The sequence below is a fragment of the Colias eurytheme genome, chromosome 8 (assembly GCF_061535395.1).
Source record: "Colias eurytheme isolate Ceu_HAF_F1 chromosome 8, ilColEury1 Martin Lab GWU primary, whole genome shotgun sequence".
NCBI classification, from domain to species: Eukaryota; Metazoa; Arthropoda; class Insecta; order Lepidoptera; family Pieridae; genus Colias; species Colias eurytheme.
This window is the reverse complement of record NC_142987.1, coordinates 7,735,373-7,750,212: the sequence shown is the minus strand read 5'-3', so window position 1 is coordinate 7,750,212 and position 14,840 is coordinate 7,735,373. Positions and strand designations below refer to the sequence as shown.

General features: G+C 31.6%; 1 protein-coding gene across 1 annotated transcript in view; it reads left to right on the top strand.

Moving 5' to 3' along the window:
• The first annotated feature begins 1,994 nt into the window (after window positions 1–1,994).
• LOC149906640 (uncharacterized) overlaps window positions 1,995–14,840 on the top strand; it is a 34,663-nt gene continuing 21,817 nt past the window's right edge. The window contains exon 1 of the mRNA XM_090104802.1: window positions 1,995–2,188. The gene's annotated coding sequence lies outside the window, so the exon portion shown is untranslated. The remainder of the gene's footprint in view (window positions 2,189–14,840) is intronic.

Genomic DNA, 14,840 nt, shown 5'->3' with positions numbered 1-14,840 from the left:
TAAAAGCCTTACAAAATTTCCTCAAGATCTACAGATTCGTTAACGCTGTTAATTTTTTTACATGCTCTTCAATAAAACGATACATATATACATATTTGATATTTTATTCCTACGTTAAAACAAATTCAAACATTTGCTTTTCATACCTTCATTCAGCTATTCAGAAATATTTACATATTTAACTTTTTAATCGAAATTTGTACCTACTCAAATAATTGTTTAGCGTTAACAGAATTTGCCTTTGTTGTTGTTTGGATCTAAATTTTAAAACTTAAACATAAACCATAAATAATTTCAATATATTTATTTTTAATATGTAAAATAATATAACACGCATATGATATCTACAATTGACTTATTCTTTATTATTTATATACATACATATATGAATTTTTCATTATTTTTCATTTTGCGTGTCTGTGTCTTACTCGAATTGATTCTCAAGGAGCACAATTAATAATACAGAAAATAACCTTAATGTCAATTTCGTACTGTTTGTGTGAGGGCTATTGCACGCCTCATAAGCGAAGCGTTGAGGTGGGTACTACTGTCACTTCGCGCAAAACATCTGATTTTTCAAACTTAAAATGTCTTTATGTATCATACATTGCACTTGTAAGATAATACATACACACACATATTAAGAAAAAACACTATTTTTAACGTTCATGATATTTTTGATGTCATTTTTGTTATTTAAACTAGTTAAAAAACAGTTTAAAAAAGTTCTGTCTTGGACGTCCGTGTGTCTATATGTGCGGATCCTTTTTCTTGTTAACACGATAGCGACCGAAATACTTTACTAATCGAGTCTTTTTTTTTTCTCTTACGCTTGAGTATGCTCAGGAATAGAACCCTTTCATTTTTCAGGGTCTGATTCGATGTGGTTTAATTGTTATTAAATAAACAAAAATAATAATTAATAAATATTTATTAAAAAAAAATTATGAGGCGTGCACTTTTGGATTTTCCAAATTATTTTTGTATTTTTTAGGTTTTTCCTATAAATAACCTTCGCATGGATGCGAATTGCGATCATCGCGACCGTATTTTACTGTAGGTGCGCGAAACGCCTAGTCAAAACGACATTTAAAAAGCAAAACCATGTTACATGAAACGGTTCGAAGGGTTTCTTTACGGTTTAAAGAAGTGCACATAAATGTCCTTGTATATAATCGTTGTCTTTGTGCTAATGGCAAACAAATGAATTGTCACCAAAGACCAACAGATAATAATTTCCTTTATTACTCGCAAACCGTACAATTAATATACATATTAAGACATGTTATAATTCGATAATACAATAAATTGAACGCTTATTTACATTTACATAAAAATACATTACATATACAATAAAAATACATTACATATATACAATAAAAATACCTACCTTTACAATAATAATAAGTTATTATAAAAGTAGGTAATAAGTTAAATGAGAGAAATACAATTAAATGGAGGTATTTTAGTAAATTAAGCTTTTTGTCTACATTTTATCAGATATTTTGTGTAAATAGTACAATGACGAAAAATAAAAGAAATTTCGCACTGATAACAAACTAAACTTATACACAATACACATTAATCATTATGTATTTAGAAATAATACTTTATACCTAGGTACTTATTAAATTGAATATTACGTACAACGAGGTAAAAATAAATGCGGAAGAAAGTGTTATTAAAATCTATCATTTTTTAGTTAAGCATTGTACTGTTTATATGCAGAAACATGTGAGTACTTAGTCCTAAGAGGATATTATTAAATATTTATAATTATAACACTTACTTACTTTCACCCACGAAACACCTGTGGCTAAGTGTATCACGAATTTGATTTATTATTAAAATTATTTACGTATTTGGATCGGATTAATTTTTGCTAAACGTCGATGGCCGGAAACGTCTGTGAAATAAACGCATGGTTTCGCGCGAGAATTTGCGTATCCCTGGTGCCGGGTGCGGGCGTACTGAACCAAGTCATTCGACTCGCGACTGCCGAGCCGGTGAAACGTGTTCCGTGTACGCTCCTCGCAGCGAAACTTTAATCGCACTCGATTCGTAAAAAGTGGTGTTACAATCAATTCTGTATACTTTCATTTTGTTTGACAGTTTTGTGTTATTGTTTATTTGTGACTCTTCACATTGGAGGTGTACAGTTTATTTTCAATACGGCCGTCTGTTTACGGTGAGTACGTGTTGAATTTCAATATATTTATGTATATAAACTCCAGCTGATTTATGCGGACGAGAAGAGATCGCGCCGTGAACTGCATTAGTATCGAAGGTCGGACGCTTCCTTACTGTTTCTATGTCACATCATTGTATTGATAACAGTACAAGTACACAAATCATTCACGAGTGCATAAGCTAACCACAAGTTATTAAAACTAGATTGTCAACACAGAGCAACTATACATTAGAGATAATTAAAAATCTATAAAGCATTAAGTGACATTTCGTAGTGTGCAAACCAGTTCCTATTAGATGCTTAAGAGTGTGATGTGCATCTTAATCACATTAATCTTGTTTTGAGCTTTTTATTTCACGCGTGCGTTGAACTCTTTTCTTGAAGGCTTTTCTAAAAACTTACGACCTAAAAATATCTATTCCCAAATTAGTAAAAATCCACTTACACTAAGAACAAACCCCTGCATAAATAAACTAATATTTCACAGCTATTTTAAATAATCACTCGATATTCATTACCATACCTGATTAATTAAATTTGTTAATTACATATTAAAATATTCTTTTACGTCTGTTGAGCTAAATATGTTACCGTATATTTTTCTTTCGATAACGGTGACTACAAACAAAGCAAAATAAACATTATTTACACAGTCATGTTTACTTCATGCACTTGTCATACATGCCCCGACCCTTATTAATGTATAGGTACCTACTCGGTGATTAACTTCCCAGATTATGCCTAATTAATTTATTACTTTAGCCACCAACATATTTAAGGATAAAAATAATCATAATTAGCTACCTATTTCTATAAATTTTGTAATTAGTGAATTAAAAATACCTACTTTATAAACAAAGGAAGGGTGAACTTGATCATTACTCTCACTATAATACATATTAATTATAATTACATATAAACATTATCATTAATCAAATTATCAGCTCCTGGGTTCTATTGTCCTTTTTTTGTTTACCGATGTCAACATAGAAAGTCGAGATAAAATTGAAAAATTCTAACAAAAACTTACATAGTTATCTGATTCTAGTTTTTACTATCAACAAAATATCATCATACCTAATCATTTAAATTTTAATTGCAACTGCAGAAACTGTCAACAGATAACTTTTCATAGAATTAACCCTAACAATAATATGTCATAAACATAGGAAATTTTCTTACCAAACATTAAAAGTTAAATACTAACAAAAGCAAAAGTTGGCTTAACAAATAATGACATGCACACATTTCATGAACTATGTATCTAATAGTAACAATATAAAAAATAACATGATAACTAAATAGATACTAAGTACCTATGTCGGTGTATGGGTACTTAAGGTCTTATGTGGAAATTATCGTAAAACGCAACAAATATTATTTGCAAATAAAATAAAAAAAGGTCCTCAATATTCTGCATAAAATATAATAATCAGTATTTTAACCAGTTCATGTAATTAATGAGGTTTTATGCAAAATTGCATTCACGTCCATATGAATGTTAATTGCCTTCACGAAAATGAAAAATAAATAAAGGTTGAATCAACAAACATGTGCAAATTCCCCGCATTTATATTTACAAACACGCTGGCACGCTAAAGAACATTTTTAATTTTCAATAATATTTATTGTAATACAAACGTTACTGCAAATTGTAATGTGACATTCTTACTCGATTGTTTAAGCCTTCAATTCAAAGTCAAACGCAAGTTATACCTGTGGAAATTGATCCTATAAAAATAATCTTACAGCTCATTATAGAGTCAAGAAATTTATTTCCATAGCATTATAAAGCATAATAAGCATTTATTTTTAAATATCATACGAATAAATAGAAATTGTAAAAATAACTCTATCTCCGATTGTCCAAGTCCATGTCCAAAAGCAAAACATACAAATTCATAGACAAATTGATAAAATTGATAGTAAGCTGAAAAATCATAGGAACCTACAGAAACTATTTTAATTATAAACAAACATTATCGAAAACTATTAACATAACATAAGTTTTGAGATTTAAAAATTAAATGTACTAATTGTTAATGCTCTATAGAACGTTTAACCGGCAAATTTTAACGGGGAAAATAGTGAAAATTACTATCAAACTGAATCTAAACTGACACACTAAAAATTTTAATCAACTGCCAAATTTTTAAGCCCTCCAATCTCCAACTTCAGTAAAACAATTTCCTTAGGGAGCCTCTTGATATAATGTCATGTCTATTATTCATTTATTATTATCGTGGCACGTGCTGTTTTGAGGATACTTTATAATTAGGTACATACGTTGGATGACTACATTAATAATACGATACATTATTAAATTTTTTGTAACTTTAATAATAATTACTCCTCATTACCTCATTCACATTTTTCCCACAATGAGAAAAATCTTCTAATTAATTACATGAGACAGCTGAAATGTGTTCTTATTTTGTACGTAAATATTTAATTTAGTTGAAATGAGTTCACCCGCGAGTTGTAAAATCGTATTTATTCCATTGAAAATAAAATAAGAAACGATTACAAACTCAATGTCGACTTGCAACGCAACCTGCACTTGAACTGTGCCCGGTCAGTTAATTAATTAGTAATTAATACGATAAGTGTAACATAACTAACTCGTGCAATTCATTGTGTGATTTAGCGAAAATATATTTAAAACAAATGAGCTCTACATATATACTTGACTCTTTATAATGTGCCATGATGATGGATTATAACGATATTCACATTCTAACTCAAATCGATACATAAAATCAAAATGAACTAGAAATTGGGAATCGAAGTGACCTAAAATAAACAACAATGCTATATTTTACAGATATTATATTAAAGAGAAATTCTGTAACACCAATGTTGATAATATTCTAGTATGCTTACTACTTAGCGACTGCTTTCATCTAAACAAGGTGCTAAAATATCTAAATCACAAATGAATGTAAAAGAAAACTAGTCTGAATTTATTGAGGTAATGCTACCATTAGTATACTTGAATATTTTATGAGACTCTTGTGCTTATAAAATTCTCTTTTAAGTAAAGGAGATTACCCCGATTGTATTTCTAATCGCATTAAATATATATTTCTATACTTGTGGTCCCCGAGATGTTCTAATTTTGAAAATTAAGCAAACAGGTTTTACAATACACATCTTCCATTTATTTTATTCGACATAAAGAATACATTATAATAACATGTTTTTTTAATTAATTCGCACAAAAATAAATTCTAAAGAAGAATTATAATATCTACTATTATAGAAAATATACTAGTACTCATGCAGTAAAAAATTGGTGCTACCATATTTTTATCTTGTTTTATTCACAAATAAACCTAGGGTACCCTACAGCTAATTCAACATTAAAACGCCAATAATAAGGGACACCAATTTTTAATACACAACTTTTATGGCAAAACTGCAAAAACTATATTCTTAGCGATATTGCACTAATATATAAAACACGCAAACACAACACACATGGGGAGCAAAACAAAAGGGGATTTCGCTTCGAATGAATCGAGAATTATTTTTATAATGTTACTTTACTTTCATATATGGCTCGAACGACTTTCAACAGGTGTCCTGTCTGAGTCTGTCTTAACTTATTTATTACATTCACTCTAAAGGACAACATACCTATAGCTTGATAAGTTACGCATATATTTATATTTATAAATGTGTATAGTAGTTCCGTGTTCTATAAATGGATTTAGCTCATGCCTATTGTAACATATTTTATCTTGTTTCTATTGATACATCAACGTTTTTACACGTTAATATTAATATTTATCAATTATTATTAAATTATATGTAGGTAAACCAAGAAATCTTATATATAAAAATGAATCGCAAAATGTGTTGGTAAGCGCATAACTCGAGAACGGCTGAACCGATTTCGATAATTCTTTTTTTATTATATTCCTTGAAGTACGAGGATGGTTTTTATGTAGAGAAAACGTAAATATGTACCACGGGCGAAGCCGGGGCGGACCGCTAGTAATCGTTAAAGATGATATCTCAACTCTTGTTTTTGTTAGCCAAGACAATATTGAAAAGTTTACGTTACACATAGAGAGACATGTTTTATTAATTTTATAAAGGTTCATCGTAGGAAAATAATCATTTTACTTGTACATATTTGAGATTGAGTTTTGGGCAACTCTATTTTGTGTCTTGGGCGACACGCATTGTTATCAATACCTCAAAAATATTTAGTAAAGAATCTCCGCAGTTACTGCAGTTGCATGTTGCACTTGACTGCTATAAATACTTAAACAATTTAACTTAACCAAAGGAAATAATTATTTTGCCATTTAAGACCAAAAGAATTTAAAAATCGTAGGATTTTAACACATTTTCACTTTCACAAGAATTTAATTTAATTCAAAAAGCATTCATTGCGTCGAATAATTTCGTACCTTTTTAAAATATTTTTTACACAGTGGTATCTGAAAATTATACGTTTAAAATTATATAGAGTTAACAAAATTTTTCATCTTCCATAGATGTATATAGGTATATAATTGCCGAATACTTATGTATTCGGCAATTAATACGACTATAGATTATCGCAATCAAGAAGTGACTGTGAATGATGTAGCAAAACAGACCAATTAGATAATTAATCTGAAGAAAATCGAGGATGATTTCAATTGTTAAAAGATTTATTCGTTACGATTCACGAATCTTAACTTTTTAAAAATGTATGTAATTTTTACAATCGGATTCACGCACGCATAGACTTGAAGTAGCACGACACTTGACACAACAGTAGGTACCGTACCTCGATGCAAACTATTCGTGTCAATACTATATGGATTAGATTACAAATGTGAAGAAATAAGTGCGCCTATAACACCCACTCATATAATATGTATACAGTTTGATGGAAATGTATTATATTTACAATAAATAAGACTGCTAAAAAGCTTCCTCCTTACATTTTAGATTTCATTCAGATGTAAATTTATATTTTCAATCTTCGTTACATACCTTGGAGTAAGTGCATTATAATATACACTAGCGACCCGCCCCGGTTTCACACGGGTATAAAATATATAGCCGGGCGGCCGGCCGGTACCGCCGCAAACGCTACGTCCCGCAATTTTTAAATCTGTAATATCTTCGAAAATATTCACTTAAATCATACGGTGTAAAGGGCCATATAGATCTATATTAAATGAACAATGTATTCAAGGTATTTAATTGGTTAAGGATTAATGCTGTATTGGTTAAAATCGCTTCGAAAATTAGCCATTATTTGTCGTAAAAAGTAAATGACAAAAAAAAGTTATTGTGGGTTATCCATAAGAGATAGACATATACCATCGCTTTTCTGTAGACCTTTTCAATTTGTATAATACTTAGTACATTATTTTGATAAAACCCGTAGGGTTCAGCCTGCGTTTGCAATGTAAGCACACATCATCATCATTCATCACATTAGAAACCTCAAAAATAAGAGTACTTCTCCACTATTTAATGGATGTTATTATACATATAAACCTTCCTCTTGAATCACTCTATCTATTAAAAAAACCGCATCAAAATCCGTTCCGTAGTTTCAAAGATTTAAGCGTACAAAGGGATATAGGGACATAGGGACAGAGAAATTATTCATTACTACATAATATATAACTTGTTACTTTCCTCGACTACATTCGCAAAATCTTGAAACTATGAAAATGCTGTTTATAATACAATTTGCGTTTGTATTCACAAAATTTCTCCTTTTTTAATTTGTAAAGGTAGCAAGCAAGGTAGGTAAGCCAATAAACGGATATATGTGTGTAATGTATAAAATCTATACTACCCAGTAGTTGAGCGGGTCTCGACTGCCCTCAGATCGTATTCGTAGATAGCAAGCCTTCAGAGGCCAAGGGTCCGAAACTGGATGACCATGCTCAGTTAAATATATCTGAATTGTCAACATATTGAAATGAAATTTAAAACAGCAATGAGTATTTAAGTAAAAATAGACTAGAAAAATTATTAGAATAAAATATTAGAAGCATCAAGCTTATATAGAGCTTATATATAGCCCATAAGCTTGATGCTTCTAATATTTTCCAGATTAACCTCTGATATTTATCATAATTACCTACGAATATTTAGGAGTGGTAATGTAATTATGTGCAATAATTATACTTGATCTATTAAACTAATATTTGTAATTTGTATATTTAATATTTATCTTATTGATACTTTAATGATGTAAGAATACATTTAAAAATATAATTTTAAGTATATTTATTACTTCGCTCGCTCCGTCTCTGGCCGTGTAAAAGTATGATAAAATTAGGTATTTAAATTTTTCTTGTGTATAAATTTATTGCCAAGGTATAAGATCATATTATTATAAGATTTTGCATTTTTTAGAAGTTTACTATTTTGTTATTATTATCAGCATAAAAAAAAACAATTCCGGTCACAAAGACAATAAAATTCAAGTTAATTGGTCGTCTTTTTATAGATTCATCATTGCAATCAATAAAAAATGCCATGGCCGTATGGTTTTTTGGTAGCGACGTTGATAAGTAAGTACAAGTGAAGGTTTACTTGTTGATATCAGTACAATACCCTTTTAGGACAAGCTGTCGCATTGACATTGGCACTACACTCGTCCAGAACCAAGCCAACAACTGCACATCGATAATCATGCTTAACATTAACAATGTTTGTATTTTCGCTTGTAATTTTATATTGAGAAAGTTATTCGGTTATTACTGATCTTGCCACGACGGATAGGTATATTTTTATATTTTTGAATAAGTAGGCAAATTATGCAATTGTATTTTATACATATTATTTGCTCTACGCTCTTTAATCTCTAGATAGAATGCAAAGATAATTGACATAAATCATTATCTGTAATAATGTGTGTCATGTCTTAACAAACATCTGAAAAAATAAAACATTGTATGTATAGGTATACATTGCAAAAAAATCATGAAACATATCGTTCATAACTTCAGCCCCCAATTGTTCGAAAAAGTAATATACAATTACATTGAAATGTGGTCGTTCACATCATAAGTTATTTCTTCTTCGCGTACTCGCATAAAATCTTTTAAACGCATATCGGCATTGAATACGACCGATTATATTCCAAGAACATTGCTCGCCTTGATATGGTCATGATTTGTAATGGTGATTTAACTTTTTATCAATACACTCGCATGTGAACGAAATATAGGAGTGAGATTTTCCCAAGAGGAGGTCGGCTCCCACGCCACCGCCCGCCTTCCGTCTTCACCTCATGGACACAATAGCAACACGTTACTGCACACTTTTTCTTGAACATTGGTTTATATTACTCATTAACGCTCTATAAGAATTCCTCGAAGCAATACACTCGTCTCGTTCTTGTGTCTATAGAAACAACATTTCTTCCGCGTATAATTTTTTCCAGATCTCCCGTCCTTCAATCGTCGACCTGATCCGATTTTGAAGTAGGACGCTGTAAAATGCATAAATGCACTGAGCGAATCAAATCGTTAAAAGTCAACATTCAGATTGCCTAATTGTTTTCCGCGTTTTGACTATTGTTCATTTTCACAAAAGGAAATACCGTCTCGCTGTTGATACAGACGCGGTCTTTAACACGCGTACGCCAAAACTGTTTTCACTGGGAACTGTGCCATCTGGGTGCAGTAAAGGTGACAACCGACCGAGTTTCTTATATTTACGGCCATTTCAAAACGTCAAGACTATACAACATAATTACCGAAGATTTTGCGTTTTCTTCTTCGCAAAAACATGATAATTAGTTCCATTCAATGGAGTAACGTCCTCCTTGAGGAACATTTTGAGAATAGCGTTAAATTGTCTGTATTTTAATTACATGGTGATTATAGGGTGGTAGGCCGGAGTACATGCGGTGCCTTACTGAAGAGGATCGGGCCTAACGCGCGAACAAAGATTACCGTTGCATCATTTTTTCTTTATTTAATTCCGCGAAGCAGTGTAACGGTGTCGCGTCCATTTGTTTTGGTTCGTCACAGCGCCGTGCTTCAATGTCGGCTACATTACATCGTATATTCAAACGGGTATTGTTATGTCATCCCACTTTATTCGGCGTTAGTCACGCATTATTGCTCTATTATAAAATATCAATCAAATGATATAATGATATTTGTTACCAGTATACAATATTTAATGCTCTATAAATGACTATGCGTGAGAATCTACTAGCACTCAGCGTAAAGAATTTGCCGACATGTCATTGTAATGTGACAAGAGCCATACCTTTTACGCATTGCCTTGGATTATTTATCAAAGCAAAACATGGATCAAATTATCAAAGAGAATCATCATTATTTGACCTTCTAGTAAAACATTCTTTAAAGATACACATAAATACGTAGGTAAAGATATTAATAATGTTTGAATTATTACGGATATTATAAATCAACATTAACTTTCAGATTTCTGAATTTATTTGCCTCTATATTTACATCTTCATATAGCTATGCTATGCTTATATATATAGATGATAAAAGGTTTTCACTTGGTGGGCATCAAAACCACACCCGCCAACGCAGAAAACAGGGTTTCTATAGACTGCGGCAATACGATCGTTATTGATATAATATAGTATGCTTATGCAAAAAATTTCTATTTACCATACAATCTTATGTTGGAATTAATATACAGAATATCGACTTCATGTACGTCTCAAGTGTCACCTTATAAGGTCGTATGTGTAGGAGAGTTATGCGTAACGACAGGACAAGGCAAGCGACAGCGAGCAATGAAAGTGACAAGCGCGGTCGAAAGTGACTAGCTAGATTTATTTACACTTGTTCGAAATAGACACAAGCACTTCTAAAACTGGTGTCCATTTTACATGTGAGGCCCGCTCCGTTTCGCTATTAATACGCTAAGCGCGAAGACCTGCCTCCGTCTTCAGTGAACTGGAAGTTGTTCTCGGCAATCAACGGCAATTAGCCGCGAACTCGTGCATCGGGACAGTTTTATTAGCTTTCTTTGTTCAAATGAATTGTTGGCCACTGTTTCTTCCTACCTGTCTGTCGCTATGTCGTTCATACTTTTTACTCACGGTCATTGACCTGCGCCCTTTTTAAACTCTTTGTTTGTTAGTAAATCAAACCACATGCGAGACGGGACTAAGTGCATTTTTAGGTAATGTTTACTGTAACAATTTGTTGGATTTTGTATCTACGAATTTGATCTGTTGATTCAATGTTGTCACTAGCACAAACAGGAAATCGAGTTTCACGATATTTTCTGTTCGGACGAGGGGATATTAGATAAAGTGACATGTTTTGCGAGGGACTCAATAGTGCATTAAAATTCTGATAAATGATAATAATGGTAATACAATATTGCAACAGCTTTTTTGCTTAAGTATATTTTTTATTCCACATTTAAATTAGCTTTTTCGTACTTGTTGCGTATAATTTAAAGCATTTGTTACGGACGCGGAGTTTACAAATTAAAGTTTTAACTTTTAACTGATCAAATTTTGTTACGGCAATCGCGATAAAAGTAAAAACGCACAAGATACAATTATCAAAACTACCGAGAGAGAAATGGAATGTGTCCATGCAGTGAGATAATTTCGATTTCCTTTCATAGAAAGTAAGACTATTTTGATAGAGGCGGTAGGCTGTTAACGAGGTACGACTAAACCAGTCGATCGATTATCGTTTGGCCAGATAATCAATATCGAGTTTTTACCTAAACCTATAAGCCTTCCATCAAAGCCAAGTAATTTGTCATTGCTTCATAAAACATTCCATGAACTCGCAATTAAGATAAACAGGTTTCATATTTAAATCGATCTAAATTTTCGAATTATACATTAATTATCTATTTAATGTGCAAATACGAGCTTTACTAGGACGTTATTTGGTTCATGCTTTGGGAATCGATTTTTAGGCAAAATTTGGTCAGATTGAGACTGAATTTTATAGAACGCCCCAAGCACTTTAATAATCGACTGATATCGATTGATTTTATATCCACTTTCATATGATGATTATAGACATCATCACTAAAAATACAGGTCGCAATGAAGACGATCATTCAGTTTTATATTTGAAACTGTGTAAGTACCTCAATTTCTCTTACCTTATCGCGGTCTACTAATTTTAACTATTTTAAAATTGATCCAAAAACAATATTTCTCTTTATTATTTGTTCAATAAAAATGGCGATTATATTTTACGAGTGTGATGTAATACACAATTCTCTACATGAGTACTGGCAGTATATAGATAAAAATATATTATACCTATGTAAAAGAGTGAGTTTAGATACCTAGTGTGAATGCCAACCATTCTCATATCCACCTCTCTTAGACCCCTCTAGACCCCTCCATGTTATATTATTTATGTCCTCGAAGTCAACTCCGCTAACCTTTTGTCCCGAGAGCTCTCATTATAAGCCAAGTCTTGGAAATTGTTGGTGTAAGACGTACCTACGTAAATAAATTTGATATTATCTATTTATATTATGTTAAATGCGAAATACTCCGTTTAATGTTAAGTTTTTTTAAAAGCACATCGCTACATATTAAAACATGAAAATCAATAACGCAGGAGATTATGCAAATATCTATCGGATATATCTTGAAAGGAATTGAGGACTAGATAGGTGTACCGAAATGGCGGGCACTTGTCTCAAGTGAACCGTTCTCGAACTTCAATGGCAGGCTTAACTTTTATTACCAAAGTCTCAACTCTAAAAGTAATAAAAAAGTACGAGACTTGTCTATGCACGATTGTCTATGTTAATCTATTTACCTCTTATAAAACCACTTGCATCATTACTACGGTCAAAAAGGAAATAAAGCCCTCATACATAAGCAAATAAAATCCATTAATCTCTAATGAACTTTTTCTCCTAGGACTGAACAAATTGTATATCTACTGTAATCATCGTAAAAATACTACCGTTGCACGCTCTCTGGGGGAAAATTTTCAGTCTTCCCCTCGTTTTATTTACTTTTCTAGTTAATGGGTCCATGCAAGACGGGAAATCACCTGGAGTGAATGACCGCGTACGTATATATAGCAGGGTAGAAAATCTCGCCTCTAGCTAACTTTTTCATAAATAAAATAACTTCTATTTTGATATAACACCTTTACAAATACTAATTGCAGACATTGTAATAGAATGTGTAATTGTTTACAATATTTGAAGCTAATATGATGTAAGTGATATCACAATAATAAGTAATCATATAATGTCTGAACTTAATTCGAAGCAACAACTATCCCGTTACAATCGTAAACAATACCGCCTATCTCATACATATCAACATCAGGCCGAATGAGCGATACATTTTCATCGATACTCAATACCATTCAAATACCACGAACATCAGAAATGCAATACTTTGTACTTTGTACTTTACGTAAACAGGTAAAATAGGTGAAGGTTACATGACTGAAATGGTCAACAAAATGTTTCCAATATTCGTTAATTAAATATTTCGATAAACCAAAACTGTCGCTCGGTTATCAGGACTTCACTTAATTGGAATTTGGAAAGAGATGACGATCTCTATAGCTTTAATTTACTCATAAAATACGCTTGTTTCGTCAGTAATAATTTTCTACACAATTTTCAAGTGTTAATTGCCGATATAGAATTTCGTTTAAAGAAATGTTGTTATTCCACTGTACCTCAAAATGAAAATCTGTTTATTGATACTCTTTATATTTGGAGATTAATTCGGTTGTTAAATTGTAGATTGTGGCATAAGCTTCCTCTTCGCTTTGACGTAACCTATAAGCAGTCACGTCTATCAAATAAATATTCTATACTACGCACATACCGCCTTTCCGCACACAGATTTGTCAATTGTCAATAAGTATGAGTGGCACACGTGCGATTGCCTTGAAAGTCCTTTACAGCGCTATACGCATATCTATACATATCAATTTTGCTGACGTTAATATACCTTGTTGCTAATCAAAAGATCATTAAATTGCAAAAAATAAACGTTGTTTACGTCATAAAATGGGCCTACGTACATAATTTTATACGCATAAACCTCACCCACAATGATGCTGTATGTAGTTGGAAGACAGAATAGAGTTTATTCAATATTATTTCTTCATTAAACCAATAATAAATTAATCATAGAAAAATTGTATTATGACAAAAGAGATGACCAAGCCAGACCTCGCATTAATAAAGACATTGTAGAAATGTCTCATTTGGAATAAAGCAAACAATAGACTCGATGTGTTCGGCATAGTGCTTTCTTTTCTACCTTTTCCAAGAGTCGCTGATGAATTTTCTTTTACAAGGCTTCAGGTACAATACGAACAATGAATGACATTTCATTGGCAAGATAAATTACAATCCAGTATTATTAATAAATATAGATTGGAAAAACACGGAATATGAATTCAAAAGTTTTACAATGACTTTTAATTAAAAGACTAGTCAAGCTAAGATTTTATAGAAGTTAATCAACTAACATGTAACTTTATTCATATGTATGTAATTTGTTATGGTAACGCTCAATTAAAAAATATATGAATAACAAACGGCTCTACAAACCACTATATATCAGTAACTCTTCTTTTGTAGAAAGCGCATTAACTTGTTTTGTTAATAAATTTAATTTGACAGCGTTAATGGCTTTTAAGATGCGTAAACATGACTA